At 43.7% G+C, this 16705-nt stretch overlaps 1 protein-coding gene across 1 annotated transcript in view; it reads right to left on the bottom strand.

Annotated features, from left to right (window-relative positions):
• LZTFL1 (leucine zipper transcription factor like 1) overlaps window positions 1-16705 on the bottom strand; it is an 87912-nt gene that overhangs the window by 43657 nt on the left and 27550 nt on the right. The window lies entirely within an intron of this gene.

Genomic DNA, 16705 nt, shown 5'->3' with positions numbered 1-16705 from the left:
TGCATTCTCTGTCTCTCCCCACCCCTCGGAACCTTATCATCAGCACATATACAAACCCAGGTGACCCAGGTGGAGGATGGGAGACCACACAGATGACAGCTATGGCCATCCTAGACAGCCAGCCCTCATCAACTTGTTAGCTGACCACAGCCGCATAAGCAGGCCCAGCTAAAGTTAGCTGATGTTGCCCGAGATGAGAACTGGCCAGCTGAGCCCAGCTTAAATTGCAACTTACAGAATCATGAATTAAGTAACAGTCATTGTTTTAAGCCACTAAATTACACAGTGGCTCCTTATGCAGCAATAGCTAACTGATACACCTTGCTTATTTCCTTTAGAGCCCTTCTTGGGAAATTCAGTTAGCTGCTCAAAGACTCTCCTTCCCTATATTTAAAAAGGATACACTCTTTATCTTATATACTTACTAAGGGATTACATAAAGTGATGTTTGTAAAGCTCTTGGCACAAACTGGGGGCTCAGGACATTTATTTATTTCCTCTTTCCCTGGAGAAGAGTGGTGATCTCAGTCAAGAGGATGCCTGAGCCATTCTCCCCCAGTAACAGGAGAGAAAACCCCAAGAAAGCCCTCAGAGGCTTCGGAACCGTTAAGAAGAGAGGTCATTAGGAAGGGGACCCAGGGTGAGATAGCAAAGCAAACCTGTTAATTCAGTTGAATTTGAATGATGTTCCTGCATTGTTATTTACCAGATTTCTCTGTAGTGTTTAGAAATGAAGTATTTTTATCAAAAAAAGGACCAGGGCTTCCCTGGTGGCGCAGTGGTTGAGAGTCTGCCTGCCAATGCAGGGGACACTGGTTCGAGCCCTGGTCTGGGAAGATCCCACATGCCGCGGAGCAACTGGGCCCGTGAGCCACAATTGCTGAGCCTGCGCGTCTGGAGCCTGTGCTCCGCAGCAGGAGAGGCCGCGACAGTGAGAGGTCCACGCACCGCGATGAAGAGTGGCCCCCGCTTGCTGCAGCTGGAGAAAGCCCTCACACAGAAACAAAGACCCAACACAGCCATAAATAAATAAATAAATAAATAATTAAAAAAAAAAAAAAAAAAAGACCAGTATTTTTGCTTTGGCACCTCCCGAATGGCAATCTCTCAGATAGCAACACTGATGGCAACCGTAAGGAATAGGTATTACTGTCCTGTTCTACAAAAGAGGAAACTGAGGCTTTGAGACAAAGGCCACCCTGTAAATAAGCGTAGAATTGGACAGACCTCAGACATGGCCATAACATCAGGATGACCCCCTTCAACAGAAAGTACTGCTCACTGAGCATGTGCTAAGTGCCAGGCCCTTCTTGGCTCCTTTCTTATAGTAGCTGTTTTAACCCTCATAGCAGCCGGGGCGGGGGGGTGGGGGGTGGAGGGGGGGGACTGTCACCATGTTTTAGAGATAAGGGAAGTCTCTTGCCCCGGGTCACAGGGTCATGGCCGGTCATCCCAACCCTGTTCTGCTGAGAGAACTTTCACTCTCTTCCTTGACCGTTCCCAGGGATGGAGGAAAGTTCAATAAATTAGTTGATAGCTGCCTTAAAACAGAAAGAGAGGGACTTCCCTGGTGGCGCAGTGGTTAAGAATCCACCTGCCAATGCAGGGGACATGGGTTTGAGCCCTGGTCTGGGAAGATCCCACATGCTGCGGAGCAACTAAGCGCGTGCACCACAACTACAACTACTGAGCCTGAGCTCTAGAGCCTGTGAGCCACAACTACTGAGCCAGCGTGCCACAACTACTGAAGCCCGCACGCCTAGAGCCCGTGCTCTGCAACAAGAGAAGCCACTGCAGTGAGAAGCCCGTGCACCGCAGTGAAGAGTAGCCCCTTCTCGCCGCAACTAGAGAAAGCCCGTGCTCAGCAACGAAGACCCAACGCAGCCAAAAATAAATAAATAAAAAATTCTTTTAAAAAATTAAAAAAAAAAAAAACAAGAAAGAGAAATGAGCTAAATCTTTGAGATTTAGCTACAACAGAAAGGAAGGGCGGGTCATCAAGTGGAAGTGGAATTATCCCCCAGCCTCTCGGCAGAGCCCCCTGCATGCAAGACGGTGGAGGTAGAAGCCAAGACAGCAGCTGTCTCCCTCTTGTGTAATCTCGAATATAGGGGGAAAGGTCTCATCAACACAAGAGGGAGGGAAAAGAATGGGGGTCCCAGCTCCTATAGCCTGAGATGTGTCGAATAAAATATTTGACACTACTAAAAAACAAATTCCAAGTTTAAAAGATAGCAAGCAGATGTCTTTCCTGCAGAATGTCTCAGAACCTTAGATGTGCTGCTTTGCCTGTTCTGCAAAGAATTTTACCTTTTGCTAAATACTTACCCACATCTCTGGGCCACAAGACTCAAGTTCGGGAAAGCTGCTCTACATTGTTTAGGGGGCATATTTTTTTTTCCCCAATTGTGGCTAATATTGAAAAGCGGGCTGTTATTTCTCAGATGGAAACCTGTGAGCAACCTGAAGCCTGTGATGGGGGTCTTAATTCATGTTTCTCCACGTCCAGCAGATAGAAATTCAGTAAGCACCTGTGTGTTCAGCGTGTGTGTGACTTTACAGAGGAAGCATCAGACTGGAGGCCTCAGGTTAACTGCCCCCCGTGAAGAAGCTCTTCCCTGGGCCTCCATGAGAGAGACCTGACCTTTGATGAGGCTGTTTTGATGTGGTCATTTTGAAACTTTGACACAGCTAGTTTAATGCTGTGGAAATTTTTGGACTTTTTAAAAACACCAGCTTCAAGCTTTTGAAAAAATGACCAAGTCTCAATGCAGTGCGGGGTCAGGCACAGGGTGAGAGTCAACATCATAAAGAAAACTGGGGGCAGGATGAGGCTGGGGAATAGGGGTCTATTTTTTATTTACATTTCTTATAGGAAAAGAAGAATTAAAAGTTTAATGGACTGATTCTTAGGGTCACAAAAAGCCTCCAAATTTAAAAAGGCTGTTAGTAATCAAGATAGTGTGGTATTGGTGAAAAAAGAGACAAATAGATCAATGGAACAGAACAGAGAGCTCAGAAATAGACCCCCATGAATAGTCAACTGATCTTTGACAAAGAAGCAAAGGAAATACAATGGAGCAAAGACAATCTTTTTAACAAATGGTGCCAGAAGAATAGGACACCCACGTACAAAAAAAATGAATCTAGACATAGACCTTACACCCTTCACAAAAATTAACTCAAAATGGATCTTAGATCTAAACGTAAAACGCAAAGCTCCCAGAAGACAACACTAGAAAATCTAGATGACCTTGGGTAGGTGATGACTTTTTAGATATAACACGAAAGCCACAATCCATGAAAGAAAGAACTGAAAAGTTAGACTTCATTAAAATTAAAAACTGCTCTGCAAAAGACAATGTCAAGAGAATGAGAAGACAAGCCACAGACTGGGAGAACATATTTGCCGAAGACACACCTGGTAAAGGACTGTTATCTAAAATATACAAAGAACCTCTAAAACTCACCAGTTTAAAAACAAACAAACAAAAAACCTGATTAAAAAATGGGCCAAGGGCCTTATCAGACACCTCACCCAAAAGATATAGAGATGGCAAATAATCATATGAACAGATGCTCTTTATCATATGTCATCAGGGAAATGCAAATTAAAAAAACCATAAGATACCACCACATACCTATGAGAATGGCCAAAATCTGGAACACTGACAAAACAACAAATGCTGGCAAGGATGTGGAGCAGGAGAAACTCTCACACATTGCTGGTGGGAATGCAAAATGGTACAGCCAGTTTGGAAGACAGTTTTGAAGGTTCTCACAAAACCACACATACTCTTTTTACCATACAACCCAGCATTCCAGCTCCTTGGTATTTACCCAAAGGAGTTCAAAACTTATGTCCACACAAAAACCTACACATGGATGTTTATAATTGCCGAAACTTGAAAGCAACCAAGATGGCCTTCAGTAGGTGAATGACAAGGAATATTACACAGTGCTAAAAAAAGAAGTTATCAAGCCATGAAAAGACCTGAAGGAAACTTAAATGAATATTACAAAGTGAAAGAAGCCAATCTGAAAAGGGTACACATTGTATGAGTCCAACTATATGACATTCTGGCAAGGCAAAATTATGGAGACAGTAAAAAGGTCACTGGTTGCCAGAGGTTAGGGGGAGGGTGGGATGAATAGGTGGAACACAGAGGATTTTTAGGGCAGCAGAACTAATCTGTATGATACTATGATGGTGGATACATGCCATTACACATTTGTCAAAACCCAGAGAATGTACAACACCAAGAGTGAACCCTCATGTATACAGACTTTGGGTGATAATGATACATTGACATAGGTTCATCCATTGTAATAAATATACCATTCTGGTGCAGGATATATGTGGTGAAGCAACAGGGGGTTACGTGGGAATTCTCTGTACCTTCCACTCAATTTTGCTGTGAACCTAAAACTGCTCTAAAAAAGAATGTCTATTTGTTTTTTAAAAAGGCCGTCGGGAATCTTGCCGCATAATTGTCATCATCACTGCAAAAGTTCCCTGACAGTTCCTCCATCTGGGCTGTCGGGAGGGAGGGAGGGACATAAGCGCCCTGAATTTGCCCTGATGCCACCCTAGAGGCGGAAGCGGGAGGATGGACGGTGGCCCAGCTAAGGGGAAGCTAGAATCCAGTGAGCTGATTCTGGCCGGCGGGAGTTCATGCTGAGACAGTCTGCAGAGAAACCATGAGGTTTTGCTGTTTTTCCCTGAAGTTTCCCACACAGTAGCCAGTGATCTCTTAGGAATGGAAATCGGACTGTGTCATTGCCTACATAGATCCCTTCGGTGGCTTCCATCACACCTGGCATCAGATCAACACTACGGACCCGGGCCTCAAGTCCCCATACCAGTGGACCCCTCCTATTTCTCCGGCCGCCTCACATCTCTCTGTCCCCCAGCATACTGGTCTTCTCATCCTTGGACACACCAAGCTCCTCCTGCCACCTGTTCCCTCTGCTGGGAATGGTTACCCCAATCTTCACCTTAGGGGAACTTACAATCCGGGTCCTAAGTGTCACCTCTTCAGCGAGCCCCTCCTAACCACCCGGTGTGAGCAGCCCCCTCAGTCACGCCGCCAACTCTCTACTTTAATTCCGTCATTTAACTTGATATTTTTTGTCCTGTTTACTGCTCCATCCCTAGCTTTTAGATCAGTGCTGGCACAGAGCAGGAACTTGGCAAACAGATGTTGAATGAAGGACTCACATGAGATCTTCCAGTCAGATAAAGCATGCCAGGGCAGAAGGGCTGGTTTTGATCATAAATATATGGTGCAAATAAAATCAGAAATCCTGCAACTGGTCTCATGATTCACACGCTGTGAGCACAAAACCTCAGGAGGTGTGGATGACATTTATTTCCTTTCTAAATAGCGCATGTTCTACACGAACTTGGCAGCCACACAGTGAACTCCTGACCTCCTCTCTGGCCTCCAGATACCTTCACTTCAGAACGTTAACCATAGCACATCCAATGCTAAATGTACCAGTCTCTTATAAAACCAACACCTCCCCTCGCATGCCCTCTCTATTAAAGGCACCCAAGTCTTTCCAGAGCCTCTGAACCATCTTGCTTCCCCCTCCTGCAACCTCGCATCCTTTGCCAGCTCCTGTGGGTCACATGGCCATGTCTCTCCCATTTCTTTCATTCCTACTGCTGTACATGCTGTGGACCACTCTTTCCCCATCCCTCTGCCTCTGACAACTGTCTCCTGAGTCTCTTCCCAACCTTCAGTGGCTATTCATGGGACCTGATATTAGCAAAAACGACTCCTTTTTCCTCCTTCTTGTCCTTTAATGGTTTTAATTGCTAACCACAAAACATGAAGAATTTAAAGAATCTACAGGTGTCCTGGAAAGTCTGCACTGACTTTAAGCCTCCTGGGGAGGGACAGGCTCCCTTCAAGCCCCTCTGCCCTCGGGGAGAGGAGAGTGGTCCCGCCCCATATCGTAGAGTCAGCCATCCTAAATCTCTTGCTAAGGCAGAGATTATTAGCTGCTGAAATGTGGGCCGGTCTAGACCTATACTGTGCACTATCGTGGCCACTAGCTGTATGTACTATTTACATCTAAATTCAAACCAATTGCAATTAAATAAAATTTAGAAAAATCAGCTTCTCAGTCATACCAACCACAGCTTAAGTGCTCATTAGCTCCATGCGGCTGGCAGCTGGGCAATGAACAGTGCAGATACAGGACATTTCCACCACCTTGTAGAAAGCTCTAACGGATGGCATTGCTCTAGAGTCCCAGGACTTAGATGACGTTTGTTTTTTTCATTAATGTAGTCAAAAGATGATTAATAAGCTCCTGGAATGTGCTGCTGAGCTGCAACTACGCCAAGACCTCATGGCCCCTGTCCTCACGGAGTTAGTGGGGAAAGTCCTTATGAATTTAACTCCTCGGAAGTTTGCCCCTGGAACTCTTTGTACCTGCACTGGTCAGACCCTCACTGCCAAATGACTGTTAACCCCTTCAAGACACTCTGGACTTCCCAAGGTAAGATAAGGCCTTAATCAACGAAGAGTGGAAATCTAGCATCGTCTGTTTCCAAAGACCCCACCGTGCTTTTGGATCTGACTTTCTTAATATGTACCAAAGGTTCAGGAAGGAGAACAAGATTACAAATCGAGAGGAGGGGGCAAGATGGCGGAAGAATAAGACACGGAGATCACCTTCCTCCCCACAGATACATCAGAAATACATCTACACGTGGAACTGCTCCTATAGAACACCCACTGAACACTGGCAGAAGATGTCAGATCTCCCAAAAGGCAAGAAACTCCCCACGTACCTGGGTAGGGCAAAAGAAAAAAGAAATAACAGAGGCAAAAGAATAGGGACGGGACCTGCACCAGTGGGAGGGAGCCATGAAGGAGGAAAGGTTTCCACACACTAAGAAGCCCCTTCGCGGACGGAGACTGCGGGTGGTGGAGGGGGGAAGCTTCGGAGCCACGGAGGAGAGCGCAGCAACAGGGGTGCGGAGGGCAAAGCGGAGAGATTCCCGCACAGAGGATCAGTGCCGACCAGCACTCACCAGCCCGAGAGGCTTGTCTGCTCAGCCGCCGGGGCGGGCGGGGGCTGGGAGCTGAGGCTTGGGCTTCGGTCGGATCGCAGGGAGAGGACTGGGGTTGGCGGCGTGAACACAGCCTGAAGGGGGCTAGTGAGCCACAGCTAGCCGGGAGGGAGTCTGGGAAAAGGTCTGGAACTGCCGAACAGGCAAGAGACTTTTTCTTGCCTCTTTGTTTCCTGGTGCGCGAGGAGACAGGATTCAGAGCACCGCCTAAGCGAGCTCCAGAGACGGGCGCGAGCCACGGCTATCAGCGCGGACCCCAGAGACGGGCATGAGACGCTAAGGCTGCTGCTGCCGCCACCAAGAAGCCTGTGTGCAAGCACAGGTCACTATCCACACCGCCCCTCCCGGGAGCCTGTGCAGCCGGCCACTGCCAGGGTCCCGTGATCCAGGGACAACTTCCCCGGGAGAACACATGGCACGCCTCAGGCTGGTGCAACATCATGCTGGCCTCTGCCGCCACAGGCTCGCCCCGCATCCGTACCCTTCCCTCCCCACCGCCTGAGTGAGCCAGAGCCTCCGAAGCAGCCGCTCCTTTAAACCCCGTCCTGTGTGAGCGAAGAACAGATGCCCTCAGGCGACCTACATGCAGAGGCGGGTCCAAATCCAAAGCTGAACCCCGGGAGCTGTACGAACAAAGAAGAGAAAGGGAAATTTCTCCCAGCAGGCTCAGAAGCAGTGGATTAAAGCTCCACAAACAACTTGATGTACCTGCATCTGTTGAATACCTGAATAGACAACGAATCATCCCAAATTGAGGAGGTGGACTTTGGGAGCAGGATATATTATTTTTTCCCCTTTTCCTCTTTTTGTGAGTGTATATGTGTACACTTCTGTGTGAGATTTTGTCTGTATAGCTTTGCTATATAGCTATATAGCTTTTCACCATTTGTCCTAGGGTTCGGTCAGTCCGTTTTTCTTTAAAAATTTTTTTTTTCTTAATAAATTTTTTTTTTATTTTAAAAAATTAAAGAAATTTTCTTCTTAATAAATTTTTTCTTAATAATTTTTTCTTATTTTTTATTTTAAAAAATAAAAAAAATTTTTCTTAAATTTTTTTCTTAACATTTTTTTCTTATTTTTCATTTTAAAAAATTAAAAAATTTATTTTAAAAAATTAAAAAAAATTTTTTTCTTAATAAATTTTTTCTTAATAATTTTTTTATTTTTTATTATAATAGCTTTATATTATTCTATCTTACTTTATTTTATTTTATTTTATCCTCTTTCTTTCTTTCTTTCTAATTTTTTCTCCCTTTTATTCTGAGCCGTGTGGATGAAAGGATCTTGGTGCTCCAGTCAGGCATCAGGGCTGTGCCTCTGAGGTGGGAGAGCCAACTTCAGGACACTGGTCCACAAGAGACCTCCCAGCTCCACGTAATACCAAATGGCGAAAATCTCTCAGAGATCTCCATCTCAAAACCAAGACCCAGCTTCACTCAACGACCAGCAAGCTACAGTGCTGGACACCCTATGCCAAACAACTAGCAAGACAGGAACACAGCCCCAACCATTAGCAGACAGGCTGCCTAAAATCATAATAAGGCCACAGACACGCCAAAACACACCACCAGACGTGGACGTGCCCACCAGAAAGACAAGATCCAGCCTCATCCACCAGAACACAGGCAGTAGTCCCCTCCACCAGGAAGCCTACACAACCCACTGAACCAACCTTAGCCACTGGGGACAGATACCAAAACCAACAGGAACTACGAACCTGCAGCCTGTGAAAAGGAGACCCCAAACACACTAAGATAAGCAAAATGAGAAGACAGTAAAACACACAGCAGATGAAGGAGCAAGGTAAAAACACACCAGACCTAACAAATGAAGAGGAAATAGGCAGTCTACCTGAAAAAGAATTCAGAATAATGATAGTAAAGATGATCCAAAATCTTGGAAATAGAATAGACAAAATGCAAGAAACATTTAACAAGGACGTAGAAGAACTAAAGAGGAACCAAGCAATGAAGAAAAACACAATAAATGAAATTAAAAATACTCTAGAAGGGATAAATAGCAGAATAACGGAGGCAGAAGACCGGATAAGTGACCTCGAAGATAAAACAGTGGAAATAACTACTTCAGAGCAGAATAAAGAAAAAAGAATGAAGAGAACTAAGGACAGTCTCAGAGACCTCTGGGACAACATCAAATGCACCAACATTCGAATTATAGGGGTCCCAGAAGAAGAAGAGAAAAAGAAAGGGACTGAGAAAATATTTGAAGAGATTATAGTTGAAAACTTCCCTAATATGGGAAAGGAAAAAGTTAATCAAGTCCTGGAAGCACAGAGAGTCCCATACAGGATAAATCCAAGGAGAAACACGCCAAGACACATATTAATCAAACTGTCAAAAATTAAATATAAAGAAAACATATTAAAAGCAGCAAGGGAAAAACAACAAATAACACACAAGGGAATCCCCATAAGGTTAAGAGCTGATCTTTCAGCAGAAACTCTGCAAGCCAGAAGGGAGTGGCAGGATATACTTAAAGTAATGAAGGAGAAAAACCTACAACCAAGATTACTCTACCCAGCAAGGATCTCATTCAGATTCGATGGAGAAATTAAAACCTTTACAGACAAGCAAAAGCTGAGAGAGTTCAGCACAACCAAACCAGCTTTACAACAAATGCTAAAGGAACTTCTCTAGGCAAGAAACACAAGAGAAGGAAAACACCTACAATAACAAACCCAAAACACTTAAGAAAATGGGAATAGGAACATACATATCGATAATTACCTTAAATGTAAATGGATTAAATGCTCCTACCAAAAGACATGGACTGGCTGAATGGATACAAAAACAAGACCCATATATATGCTGTCTACAAGAGACCCACTTCAGACTTAGGGACACATACAGACTGAAAGTGAGGGGATGGAAAAAGATATTCCATGCAAATGGAAATCAAAAGAAAGCTGGAGTAGCAATTCTCATATCAGACAAAATAGACTTTAAAATAAAGACTATTACAAGAGACAAAGAAGGACACTATATAACGATCAAGGGATCGATCCAAGAAGAAGGTATAACAATTGTAAATATTTATGCACCCAACATAGGAGCACCTCAATACATAAGGCAAATACTAACAGCCATAAAAGGGGAAATCGACAGTAACACAATCATAGTAGGGGACTTTAACACCGCACTTTCACCAATGGACAGATTATCCAAAATGAAAATAAATAAGGAAACACAAGCTTTAAATGATACATTAAACAAGATGGACTTAATTGATATTTATAGGACATTCCACCCAAAAACAACAGAATACACATTTTTCTCAAGTGCTCATGGAACATTCTCCAGGATAGATCATATCTTGGGTCACAAATCAAGCCTTGGTAAATTTAAGAAAATTGAAATTGTATCAAGTATCTTTTCCGACCACAACGCTATGAGACTAGATATCAATTACAGGAAAAGATCTGTAAAAAATACAAACACATGGAGGCTACACAATACACTACTTAATAACGAAGTGATCAAATAACAAAGAAATCAAAGGGGAAATCAAAAAATACCTAGAAACAAATGACAATGGAGACACGACGACCCAAAACCTATGGGATGCAGCAAAACCATTTCTAAGAGGGAAGTTTATAGAAATACAAGCCTACCTCAAGAAACAGGAAACATCTCGAATAAACAACCCAACCTTTCACCTAAAGCAATTAGAGAACGAAGAACAAAAAAACCCCAAAGATAGCAGAAGGAAAGAAATCATAAAGATCAGATCAGAAATAAATGAAAAAGAAATGAAGGAAACAATAGCAAAGATCAATAAAACTAAAAGCTGGTTCTTTGAGAAGATAAACAAAATTGATAAACCATTAGCCAGACTCATCAAGAAAAAAAGGGAGAAGACTCAAATCAATAGAATTAGAAATGAAAAAGGAGAAGTAACCACTGACACTGCAGAAATACAAACGATCACGAGAGATTACTACAAGCAACTCTATGCCAATAAAATGGACAACCTGGAAGAAATGGACAAATTCTTAGAAATGCACAACCTGCCGAGACTGAACCAGGAAGAAATAGATAATATGAACAGACCAATCACAAGCACTGAAATTGAAACTGTGATTAAAAATCTTCCAACAAACAAAAGCCCAGGACCAGATGGCTTCACAGGCGAATTCTATCAAACATTTAGAGAAGAGCTAACACCTATCCTTCTCAAACCCTTCCAAAATATTGCAGAGGGAGGAATACTCCCCAACTCATTCTATGAGGCCACCATCACCCTGACACCAAAACCAGACAAAGATGTCACAAAGAAAGAAAACTACAGGCCAATATCACTGATGAACATAGATGCAAAAATCCTCAACAAAATACTAGCAAACAGAATCCAACAGCACATTAAAAGGATCATACACCATGATCAAGTGGGGTTTATCCCAGGAATGCAAGGATTCTTCAATATACGCAAATCAATCAACGTGATACACCATATTAACAAACTGAAGGAGAAAAACCATATGATCATCTCAATAGATGCAGAGAAAGCTTTCAACAAAATTCAACACCTATTTATGATAAAAGCCCTGCAGAAAGTAGGCATAGAGGGAACTTTCCTCAACATAATAAAGGCCATATATGACAAACCCACAGCCAACATTGTCCTCAATGGTGAAAAACTGAAACCATTTCCACTAAGATCAGGAACAAGACAAGGTTGCCCACTCTCACCACTATTATTCAACATAGTTTTGGAAGTATTAGCCACAGCAATCAGAGAAGAAAAAGAAATAAAAGGAATCCAAATCGGAAAATAAGAAGTAAAGCTGTCACTGTTTGCAGATGACATGATACTATACACAGAGAATCCTAAAGATGCATCAGAAAACTACTAGAGCTAACCAATGAATTTGGTAAAGTAGCAGGATACAAAATTAATGCACAGAAATCTCTTGCATTCCTATACACTAATGATGAAAACTCTGAAAGTGAAATTAAGAAAACACTCCCATTTACCATTGCAACAAAAAGAATAAAATATTTAGGAATAAACCTACCTAAGGAGACAAAAGACCTGTATGCAGAAAACTATAAGACACTGATGAAAGAAATTAAAGATGATATAAACAGATGGAGAGATATACCATGTTCTTGGATTGGAAGAATCAACATTGTGAAAATGACTCTACTACCCAAAGCAATCTACAGATTCAATGCAATCCCTATCAAACTACCACTGGCATTTTTCACAGATTTAGAACAAAATATTTCACAATTTGTATGGAAACACAAAAGACCCCGAATAGCCAAAGCAATCTTGAGAACGAAAAATGGAGCTGGAGGAATCAGGCTCCCTGACTTCAGACTATACTACAAAGCTACAGTAATCAAGACAGTTTGGTACTGGCACAAAAACAGAAACATAGATCAATGGAACAGGATAGAAAGCCCGGAGATAAACCCACGCACATATGGTCACCTTATCTTTGATAAAGGAGGCAAGCATATACAGTGGAGAAAAGACAGCCTCTTCAATAAGTGGTGCTGGGAAAACTGGACAGGTACATGTAAAAGTATGAAATTAGAACACTCCCTAACACCATACACAAAAATAAACTCAAAATGGATTAAAGACCTAAATGTAAGGCCAGACACTATCAAACTCTTAGAGGAAAACATAGGCAGAACACTCTATGACATAAATCACAGCAAGATCCTTTTTGACCCAGCTCCTAGAGAAATGGAAATAAAAACAAAAATAAACAAACGGGACCTAATGAAACTTAAAAGCTTTTGCACAGCAAAGGAAACCATAAACAAGACCAAAAGACAACCTTCAGAATGGGAGAAAATATTTGCAAATGAAGCAACTGACAAAGGATTAATCTCCAAGATTTACAAGCAGCTCATGCAGCTCAATAACAAAAAAACAAACAACCCAATCCAAAAATGGGCAGAAGACCTAAATAGACATTTCTCCAAAGAAGATATACAGATTGCCAACAAACATATGAAAGAATGCTCAACATCATTAATCATTAGAGAAATGCAAATCAAAACTACAATGAGATATCATCTCACAGCGGTCAGAATGGCCATCATCAAAAAATCTAGAAACAATAAATGCTGGAGAGGGTGTGGAGAAAAGGGAATACTCTTGCACTGCTGGTGGGAATGTAAATTGATACAGCCACTATGGAGAACAGTATGGAGGTTCCTTAAAAAACTAAAAATAAAACTACCATACGACCCAGCAATCCCACTACTGGGCATATACCCTGAGAAAACCATAATTCAAAAAGAGTCATGTACCAAAATGTTCATTGCAGCTCTATTTACAACAGCCAGGACATGGAAGCAACCTAAGTGTCCATCATCGGATGAATGGATAAAGATGATGTGGCACATATATACAATGGAATATTGCTCAGCCATAAAAACAAATGAAATGGAGTTATTTGTAGTGAGGTGGATGGAGTTAGAGTCTGTCATCCAGAGTGAAGTAAGTCAGAAAGAGAAAAACAAATACAGTATGCTAACACATATATATGGAATCTAAGGAAAAAAAAAAAAAAAAGGTCATGAAGAACCTAGTGGCAAGATGGGAATAAAGACACAGACCTACTAGAGAATGGACTTGAGGATATGGGGAGGGGGAAGGGTAAGATGTGACAAAGAGAGAGAGTGGCATGGACATATGTACACTATCAAACGTAAAATAGATAGCTAGTGGGAAGCAACCGCATAGCACAGGGAGATCAGCTCTGTGCTTTGTGACCACCTAGAGGTGTGGGGTGGGGAGGGTGGGAGGGAGGGAGATGCAAGAGGGAAGAGATATGGGAACATATGTATATGTAAAACTGATTCACTTTGTTATAAAGCAGAAACTAACACACCATTGTAAAGCAATTATACTCCAATAAAGATGTGAAAAAAAAAAAGATTACAAATCGAGACTTAGATATGGAGAACCTGGAAAGTAGAGGACTGAAGCAAAACTCATTTATTCTCTGCCAGAGATAGTGTCAGACACTTGGAATGTGAGGACGAACACGGGAGAACCCAGACATGGCTCTCCCACTGGCCCCTGTGACAAAGTCAACTTGGGCCTTTCCTCTGAGGTAGACATCAGACTACCTCAGGGCTACAGCTACCATTCCACAATTAGTCCCTCAATGACCCTGAACTCCAGGCTCAGTCCTGGGCCCTGGGACCCAGAGGGCCTACCCACCACCCTGCCCTCTAGAACTCATCTAGGTGAGAATGCAAAAAGAGAAATCCCCGCTGCAAAAGGGAACTGGCAACCTCCCATAATCACCCAGCTCTGAATTCTACTTGCAGAGAGAGAAACACAGCAAAGAAAACAAACAAAAAGAAACAAAACAAAAGAATGGGGCATTCCCTCCAAGGAATGAACCCAAACTGAATGACAGCAAAAAGAATCCCATTTGCCCTAGGCTCCTTAGAGAAATCAGAAATTCTCTCTACTACCTCCTTGCATCTTCCAGCCTCATGCCTCCTTTGCAGCCCAGAGGAGGGGACCTGGGAGTTCTAAAGCAGCTCATCCAGAACTTCTGGACCAAGTTCCAGAACACCTGGACCATGGGGGCAGGGGAGGGGCCACACAGAAGAGGGCATCTTCCCACAATAGCATATTTACCCCTTCTCTTCTTCCCTGACCACCTCCCCCAATCCCCTTCTTCCCACCAGACTCACCAGCCATCTGGTGGGCAAGCAGTGTCTACTTGGGATGTCCGTACCTGGTGAAGAAGCAGCTTGAGTCAAGAGGAGGTAGAAAGTACAGCATCTTCCTCACCCAGGGCTCTTGCACCTGTAGTGTGTCTGTCAGCCTCCTGGAAGCTTTCCCAGGCCCCAGTCAAACATAAGGGAGAAGCAGCTTCACTACTCTCTCTGCCAAGACACCCAGAAATCAGTTAAGGGAGCATTTTCATCCGTCTATTGCCCCTTCCTTCTCTGTCATTATTTGCCAATTCAGAGGGAGAAGTGAAAGGCGAGAGCATTTGGTTGATTCTCAGTCATGCGCCGTTTTAGACACGATGTTCAATGAATGTGGACGAAGGAAGGGAATTCACAGCTCCCTCAAGGCTGCTGAATCAACCACTGCTTTCATTCTTACTGCTCACTGCTCTGTACCTTTCATATGGGCTATTCGTTGGCCTTTCCATTTAGATAATAAGGTAATAAATCAAGCTGCATCTTGTGCATCACTTTGTTCTGTAGGAATTAACAGTGATTGACGGGCCATGTGCCTAGGAGAGCACCACCAAGGCCACAGGATGATAAGTATACTGAAAAGATGAAATGAGTCTCCACTGCAGTGTAGTTGTGATTTTTCCCCAGAACAAATCTAAAAAAGAGGTCTTTGCCATAATGACAACAAGGAATCAACTTGGGTCTTTTTTCTGTTATGGACATCAGAGGTTGTGGACTGCAGCTTCTCTTCCACAATTATTCCCTACATGCCCCTCAAATGCCAGGCACAGCACCTGGCCCTGGGACCCAGAGTGGGTGCAACTGTGTCATGATCGAAGGCCCCACCGTAGCCATGGCTGGTGAAGACTTCCTCTGTGACTCTGTTAAAAATATAACATGTATTTGTTTAGGCGTTTTCAAAATTTCACCTAAACACCCATGATTAATAAGATGAAATGCATCCTTGATGTTAATCTATCTGATGGATAGTGGTCACGTCAAAATAAAATCTTACTGTATTTGACCCCAATTTTAAGGTGTTTCTGGTTCTCCAACACTCCCTGTATTCCCATATATGTGTCACGTACATGACCTTCTAATAAAGTAGCACCATTCGATGGAACGTTCAGAGGTGACGGGCCTGCTCTGCATCTGTGCCGTCCACTACGGTAGCCACGGCTACACATGGCTGTCGAGCACTTGAAATGTGGCTAGTGTGACTAAGGAACCAGTCACATTTTAAACAATTTAAATAGGCACATGTGACTAACAGCTACGGCATTAGACAGCACAGCTGTAGGGGTTTAGGTATATCTAAGGCCAAAAGGGTTACATTGGGATGCACGGTGCTGGGGGGTGATGACCCCATACAGGCCTGTTCAGACAACGCCACCCAAAGAGATCCTATAAAGGTACACACTTTAGCCTGCCAGAAAAGGCTGACCTCTCTGGATGGGACTCTCCACTTCCCCATTCCCTGAAAGTAGCCATGCTGTCTAGGAAAAGAAACTGTTCTCAGGTGATCAATCTGCATGTGCGTCTTCAGAGAAGACGGTTTTTCCTTAACCCAGCATTTCTCTGCTTTTCATTTCTGGTTGCAGATCACCGACTCTGCTGAGTGCTGGAAACTGCAGCTGGTGACTCCCCTCTCCCCACCCTCCTCCTGGCCACCCCACCAGTGACAGCACAGGCAGGGGTGGCCTGGCTTCCTTTCTGGTGTTTTCGTCGGGTAGCTGCCTGCTCAGAGCTCACAGAAGGCTTGCCCCTCGTCCCAGGCAGACAGCAGGCCAGCCCCTTCCCCAGACCCGGAGCTGGCGGGGCCGTGTCCTCCAGGGGCCTCACACGCTGCCCTCCACCGTGAGTATCGCCCTTCCTCCTCCTCCCCGTCCCAGTGTCACCCGTGCCCTCCATTGTGTGCTGCCAC

Source organism: Balaenoptera borealis (assembly GCF_965194805.1).
Source record: "Balaenoptera borealis genome assembly, chromosome: 12".
Taxonomy (NCBI): domain Eukaryota; kingdom Metazoa; phylum Chordata; class Mammalia; order Artiodactyla; family Balaenopteridae; genus Balaenoptera; species Balaenoptera borealis.
Note: the sequence above shows the minus strand (reverse complement) of the source record. Positions and strands in the feature narration are given on the sequence as shown.